We start from the raw sequence: 7,636 nt of genomic DNA on the forward strand, positions 1-7,636 counted from the left end.
AACTTGCAGGTGCTTTGAGGGGCCCTGACCTGTCCAGTACTGAGTGGTTTGCAAAGACATGAAAGACAGACCAGGGAGGAGAAGGATGGCAAGAAACCAAGATAGAGATCCGTTTTAGAATCCTATCTCACAACCCCTTTCCTAGCCTGAGAGCCAGCTCCCTCCCAGGTGGGGAAGTGGATGGAGGGGAAATGGATGGAAAGGAGTGGATGGAGGGAGTGGATGGAGGGGAGTGGATGGAGGGGAAGTAGATGGAGGGGAAGTGGATGGAGGGAGTGGATGGAGGGAGTGGATGGAGGGAGTGGATGGAGGGAGTGGATGGAGGGGAGTGGATGGAGGGGAAGTGGATGGAGGGGAAGTGGATGGAAAGGAGTGGATGGAGGGGAGTGGAGGGAGGGAGTGGATGGAGGGGAGTGGAGGGAGGGAGTGGATGGAGGGGAGTGGATGGAGGGAGTGGATGGAGGGGAGTGGATGGAGGGAGTGGATGGAGGGAGTGGATGGAGGGAGTGGATGGAGGGAGTGGAGGGAGGGAGTGGATGGAGGGAGTGGAGGGAGGGAGTGGAGGGAGGGGAGTGGATGGAGGGAGTGGAGGGAGGGAGTGGAGGGAGGGAGTGGATGGAGGGGAGTGGATGGAGGGGAAGTAGATGGAGGGGAGTGGATGGAGGGAGTGGAGGGAGGGAGTGGATGGAGGGGAGTGGATGGAGGGGAAGTGGATGGAAAGGAGTGGATGGAGGGGAGTGGAGGGAGGGAGTAGATGGAGGGGAGTGGAGGGAGGGAGTGGATGGAGGGGAGTGGATGGAGGGAGTGGATGGAGGGAGTGGAGGGAGGGAGTGGATGGAGGGAGTGGATGGAGGGGAGTGGAGGGAGGGAGTGGATGGAGGGGAGTGGATGGAGGGGAGTGGATGGAGGGAGTGGATGGAGGGGAGTGGATGGAGGGAGTGGATGGAGGGAGTGGATGGAGGGAGTGGAGGGAGGGAGTGGAGGGAGGGAGTGGAGGGAGGGGAGTGGATGGAGGGAGTGGAGGGAGGGAGTGGAGGGAGGGAGTGGATGGAGGGGAGTGGATGGAGGGAGTGGATGGAGGGGAGTGGATGGAGGGAGTGGAGGGAGGGAGTGGAGGGAGGGAGTGGAGGGAGGGAGTGGAGGGAGGGGAGTGGAGGGAGGGAGTAGATGGAGGGGAAGTGGATGGAGGGAGTGGATGGAGGGAGTGGATGGAGGGAGTGGATGGAGGGAGTGGATGGAGGGAGTGGATGGAGGGGAAGTGGATGGAGGGGAAGTGGATGGAGGGGAAGTGGATGGAAAGGAGTGGATGGAGGGGAGTGGAGGGAGGGAGTGGATGGAGGGGAGTGGAGGGAGGGAGTGGATGGAGGGGAGTGGATGGAGGGAGTGGATGGAGGGGAGTGGATGGAGGGAGTGGATGGAGGGAGTGGATGGAGGGAGTGGAGGGAGGGAGTGGAGGGAGGGAGTGGAGGGAGGGGAGTGGATGGAGGGAGTGGAGGGAGGGAGTGGATGGAGGGAGTGGATGGAGGGGAGTGGATGGAGGGGAGTGGATGGAGGGGAGTGGAGGGAGGGGAGTGGATGGAGGGAGTGGAGGGAGGGAGTGGAGGGAGGGAGTGGATGGAGGGGAAGTAGATGGAGGGGAGTGGATGGAGGGAGTGGAGGGAGGGAGTGGATGGAGGGGAGTGGATGGAGGGGAGTGGATGGAGGGAGTGGAGGGAGGGAGTGGATGGAGGGAGTGGAGGGAGGGAGTGGAGGGAGGGAGTGGATGGAGGGAGTGGAGGAGGGAGTGGAGGGAGGGAGTGGATGGAGGGGAGTGGATGGAGGGAGTGGAGGGAGGGAGTGGAGGGAGGGAGTGGATGGAGGGAGTGGAGGGAGGGAGTGGAGGGAGGGAGTGGATGGAGGGAGTGGATGGAGGGGGAGTGGATGGAGGGGAAGTGGATGGAGGGGAAGTGGATGGAAAGGGAGTGGATGGAGGGGAGTGGAGGGAGGGAGTGGATGGAGGGGAGTGGAGGGAGGGAGTGGATGGAGGGGAGTGGATGGAGGGGAGTGGAGGGAGGGAGTGGAGGGAGGGAGTGGATGGAGGGAGTGGAGGGAGGGGAGTGGATGGAGGGAGTGGATGGAGGGGAGTGGAGGGAGGGAGTGGAGGGAGGGAGTGGAGGGAGGGAGTGGATGGAGGGGAGTGGATGGAGGGAGTGGATGGAGGGAGTGGAGGGAGGGAGTGGATGGAGGGAGTGGAGGGAGGGAGTGGAGGGAGGGAGTGGAGGGAGGGAGTGGAGGGGAGGGGAGTGGAGGGAGGGAGTGGAGGGAGGGAGTGGAGGGAGGGAGTGGAGGGAGGGGAGTGGATGGAGGGAGTGGATGGAGGGGAGTGGAGGGAGGGAGTGGAGGGAGGGAGTGGAGGGAGGGAGTGGAGGGAGGGAGTGGAGGGAGGGAGTGGATGGAGGGGAGTGGATGGAGGGGAGTGGAGGGAGGGAGTGGAGGAGGGGAGTGGATGGAGGGAGTGGAGGGAGGGAGTGGAGGGAGGGAGTGGATGGAGGGGAGTGGATGGAGGGGAAGTAGATGGAGGGGAGTGGATGGAGGGGAGTGGATGGAGGGAGTGGATGGAGGGAGTGGATGGAGGGAGTGGATGGAGGGAGTGGATGGAGGGAGTGGATGGAGGGAGTGGAGGGAGGGAGTGGATGGAGGGAGTGGAGGGAGGGAGTGGAGGGAGGGAGTGGAGGAGGGAGTGGAGGGAGGGAGTGGAGGGAGGGAGTGGGATGGAGGGGAGTGGATGGAGGGGAAGTAGATGGAGGGGAGTGGATGGAGGGAGTGGAGGGAGGGAGTGGAGGGAGGGAGTGGAGGGAGGGGAGTGGATGGAGGGAGTGGAGGGAGGGAGTGGAGGGAGGGAGTGGATGGAGGGGAGTGGATGGAGGGAGTGGATGGAGGGAGTGGATGGAGGGGAGTGGATGGAGGGAGTGGAGGGAGGGAGTGGAGGGAGGGAGTGGAGGGGAGGGAGTGGAGGGAGGGGAGTGGAGGGAGGGAGTGGAGGGAGGGAGTGGAGGGAGGGAGTGGAGGGAGGGAGTGGATGGAGGGAGTGGAGGGAGGGAGTGGATGGAGGGGAGTGGATGGAGGGAGTGGAGGGAGGGAGTGGATGGAGGGAGTGGAGGGAGGGAGTGGAGGGAGGGGAGTGGATGGAGGGAGTGGAGGGAGGGAGTGGAGGGAGGGAGTGGAGGGAGGGAGTGGAGGGAGGGAGTGGAGGGAGGGAGTGGAGGGAGGGGAGTGGATGGAGGGAGTGGAGGGAGGGAGTGGAGGGAGGGGGAGTGGATGGAGGGAGTGGAGGGAGGGAGTGGAGGGAGGGAGTGGATGGAGGGAGTGGAGGGAGGGAGTGGAGGGGAGGGAGTGGATGGAGGGAGTGGATGGAGGGAGTGGATGGAGGGGAGTGGAGGGAGGGGGAGTGGATGGAGGGAGTGGAGGGAGGGAGTGGAGGGAGGGGAGTGGATGGAGGGAGTGGAGGGAGGGAGTGGAGGGAGGGAGTGGAGGGAGGGAGTGGATGGAGGGAGTGGAGGGAGGGAGTGGGAGGGAGGGGAGTGGATGGAGGGAGTGGAGGGAGGGAGTGGAGGGAGGGGAGTGGATGGAGGGAGTGGAGGGAGGGAGTGGAGGGAGGGAGTGGAGGGAGGGAGTGGATGGAGGGAGTGGAGGGAGGGAGTGGATGGAGGGGAGTGGATGGAGGGGAGTGGAGGGAGGGAGTGGAGGGAGGGAGTGGATGGAGGGGAGTGGAGGGAGGGGAGTGGAGGGAGGGAGTGGAGGGAGGGAGTGGATGGAGGGGGAGTGGATGGAGGGAGTGGAGGGAGGGAGTGGAGGGAGGGGAGTGGATGGAGGGAGTGGAGGGAGGGAGTGGAGGGAGGGGAGTGGATGGAGGGAGTGGAGGGAGGGAGTGGAGGGAGGGAGTGGAGGGAGGGAGTGGATGGAGGGAGTGGAGGGAGGGAGTGGAGGGAGGGGAGTGGATGGAGGAGTGGAGGGAGGGAGTGGAGGGAGGGGAGTGGATGGAGGGAGTGGAGGGAGGGAGTGGAGGGAGGGAGTGGAGGGAGGGAGTGGATGGAGGGAGTGGAGGGGGAGGGAGTGGATGGAGGGGAGTGGAGGGAGGGAGTGGAGGGAGGGAGTGGATGGAGGGGAGTGGAGGGAGGGAGTGGAGGGAGGGAGTGGAGGGAGGGAGTGGAGGGAGGGAGTGGATGGAGGGGAGTGGATGGAGGGGAGTGGAGGGAGGGAGTGGAGGGAGGGAGTGGATGGAGGGAGTGGATGGAGGGGGAGTGGATGGAGGGAGTGGATGGAGGGGAGTGGATGGAGGGAGTGGATGGAGGGGAGTGGAGGGAGGGAGTGGAGGGAGGGAGTGGATGGAGGGAGTGGATGGAGGGGAGTGGATGGAGGGAGTGGATGGAGGGAGTGGAGGGAGGGAGTGGAGGGAGGGAGTGGATGGAGGGAGTGGATGGAGGGAGTGGATGGAGGGAGTGGATGGAGGGAGTGGATGGAGGGGAGTGGATGGAGGGAGTGGATGGAGGGGAGTGGAGGGAGGGAGTGGATGGAGGGGAGTGGATGGAGGGAGTGGATGGAGGGAGTGGAGGGAGGGGAGTGGAGGGAGGGGAGTGGAGGGAGGGAGTGGATGGAGGGGAGTGGATGGGAGGGGAGTGGATGGAGGGAGTGGATGGAGGGGAGTGGATGGAGGGAGTGGATGGAGGGGAGTGGAGGGAGGGAGTGGAGGGAGGGAGTGGATGGAGGGGAGTGGAGTGGAGGGGAGTGGATGGAGGGGAGTGGATGGAGGGGAGTGGAGGGAGGGAGTGGATGGAGGGGAGTGGATGGAGGGGAGTGGAGGGAGGGAGTGGATGGAGGGGAGTGGAGGAGGGGAGTGGAGGGAGGGAGTGGAGGGAGGGAGTGGATGGAGGGGAGTGGATGGAGGGAGTGGAGGGAGGGAGTGGAGGGAGGGGAGTGGATGGAGGGAGTGGAGGGAGGGAGTGGAGGGAGGGGAGTGGATGGAGGGAGTGGAGGGAGGGAGTGGAGGGAGGGAGTGGAGGGAGGGAGTGGATGGAGGGAGTGGGAGGGAGGGGAGTGGATGGAGGGAGTGGAGGGAGGGAGTGGAGGGAGGGGAGTGGATGGAGGGAGTGGAGGGAGGGAGTGGAGGGAGGGAGTGGAGGGAGGGAGTGGATGGAGGGAGTGGAGGGAGGGAGTGGATGGAGGGGAGTGGATGGAGGGGAGTGGAGGGAGGGAGTGGAGGGAGGGAGTGGATGGAGGGGAGTGGAGGGAGGGGAGTGGAGGGAGGGAGTGGAGGGAGGGAAGTGGAGGGAGGGAGTGGATGGAGGGGAGTGGATGGAGGGAGTGGATGGAGGGGAGTGGAGGGAGGGAGTGGAGGGAGGGAGTGGATGGAGGGAGTGGATGGAGGGGAGTGGATGGAGGGAGTGGATGGAGGGGAGTGGATGGAGGGAGTGGATGGAGGGAGTGGATGGAGGGGAGTGGAGGGAGGGAGTGGGAGGGAGGGAGTGGAGGGAGGGAGTGGATGGAGGGGAGTGGATGGAGGGAGTGGAGGGAGGGAGTGGAGGGAGGGAGTGGATGGAGGGAGTGGATGGAGGGAGTGGATGGAGGGAGTGGATGGAGGGGAGTGGATGGAGGGAGTGGATGGAGGGGAGTGGAGGGAGGGAGTGGATGGAGGGGAGTGGATGGAGGGAGTGGATGGAGGGGAGTGGAGGGAGGGGAGTGGAGGGAGGGAGTGGAGGGAGGGAGTGGATGGAGGGGAGTGGATGGAGGGGAGTGGATGGAGGGAGTGGATGGAGGGGAGTGGAGGGAGGGAGTGGATGGAGGGGAGTGGATGGAGGGGAGTGGAGGGAGGGAGTGGATGGAGGGAGTGGATGGAGGGGAGTGGATGGAGGGAGTGGATGGAGGGAGTGGAGGGAGGGAGTGGAGGGAGGGAGTGGAGGGAGGGAGTGGAGGGAGGGAGTGGATGGAGGGAGTGGATGGAGGGAGTGGATGGAGGGAGTGGATGGAGGGGGGAGGATGGCGGGGAGTGGAGTGAGGACCATGGGGACGGCTTATGAACTGTAATGAGGAACCTCAGGGAGCTGACAGGGAATCAGACAGCTTGGGGGGCTGGGGGATGGGAGTGGGGGGGCACATTTTTCTCGTTGATAATCTGAGATTGAAGGACATTCCTTCTTACATTCCTACCTAGATACTTAGCTGTACAGTTACCCACTTGACTAACACTTACTGTGGGCCTGCTCTGTGCGGCTCTGTGACAACCAGGAGCTGGTGGCAGGGATGCTAGTGTGTGTGCGTGTGTGTGCGTGTGTGTGTGTGTTGGGGTGGTGACCAGATCATGGAGGGGCTTGGAGACCACATGTCACCCTGAGGAACCTGGGCCCCTGGGAGCTCCCAAAGAATTGCATCCCCAGTTGCTCCAAAGACTTCCCTCCTCCCCACTGTGACATTCAGGGCCTGTCACTTGCCAGGGTTTCAAGAATTTTCCTTTGCTGCCTAGCCCATTGTATCTTAAGGAAGCTTATTCTAGTATTGGTTATTCATTTCAGAGACCTGTGGAAAGACTTTGTGTATTTGATCTGCTTTTTATTTCAGTTCAAAAATCAGAGCTTTCTTGGACCATCTCAGATGATAGAAAGGAATGCATTTTTCTTTAAAAAGAGGTGTGGTACTATTTTACCCATTTATTTTGAAGGCTGATTTGAAAAGATACTCCAGCCTGCTTTCTTGTTTCTATAATGATGTGTATTGTCTTTAGTTCATGTGTATTTTTGTCCTTCAAAGTTTTTAGGCTGTTAAGCTATTGAATTTTACATTCAACCTTCTGTTGCACTATATTTGTTCTTTGTAGAGTGTTTTGGGACTCTGAGCAGAAGAATGACATAAGACTGTAGGTACCTCGAAAAACAAAACACCATCAAACAGGTGAACAGGGCAAGAATGAATCTTGCCCATAATTTAATGATAAATATTTGGAAGAGTTCTTGAATTTTTCTTCATTTAAGAAGGACGCCTACTCCAATGGCGCTAGAAAGACTAGAGCATAGAAAATAGAAGACCCTGTGGTGAACAAACATGAAACCCACAGTATGTCCTAAGTGAAACCATATTAAAATTATCAGTCACCTAATAAAACGATTCATTTTCCTATTTTTGAAAAATTTTTATTATCATTTTCCTGTTTTATTTCTCCTCTGAGTATTATCCTAGAAATGCCAATCATTTCCTCCTTCTGAAAGGGAGCACGAACCTATGCTCTCTCCCCTCTCCATGTCCTCTGCCTGCATTTTGTCTGTAGAAAAACTCTGGGCAAAGAATAAGTTTAATCAGAGAAGTGAAAAAACACAGGAGCAAAGGAAAACAGTTAAATGAGACCAAATAGTAAGTTTAGTCATTAAGTAAAATCAAGAACCTTTGGTTCCTTCTCAGGGGCTATAGATAATATTCTGAGCCATATCCTGTGAGCTGTGTTACAGACACTGAAACTTCCAGCAGTCAACTACGTGATGACCAGACTGTGGCCATGCCATAAGCTGCCACGATTCCGAGAACTGGCCTCAAGGAAATGGGAATAAATCGCCCCGGTACTAAAGATGAACTGAACTTAACACAATCAAGATGATGCTGGTCAGACCACTGC

Source organism: Sus scrofa, chromosome 1 (genome assembly GCF_000003025.6).
Source record: "Sus scrofa isolate TJ Tabasco breed Duroc chromosome 1, Sscrofa11.1, whole genome shotgun sequence".
Taxonomy (NCBI): domain Eukaryota; kingdom Metazoa; phylum Chordata; class Mammalia; order Artiodactyla; family Suidae; genus Sus; species Sus scrofa.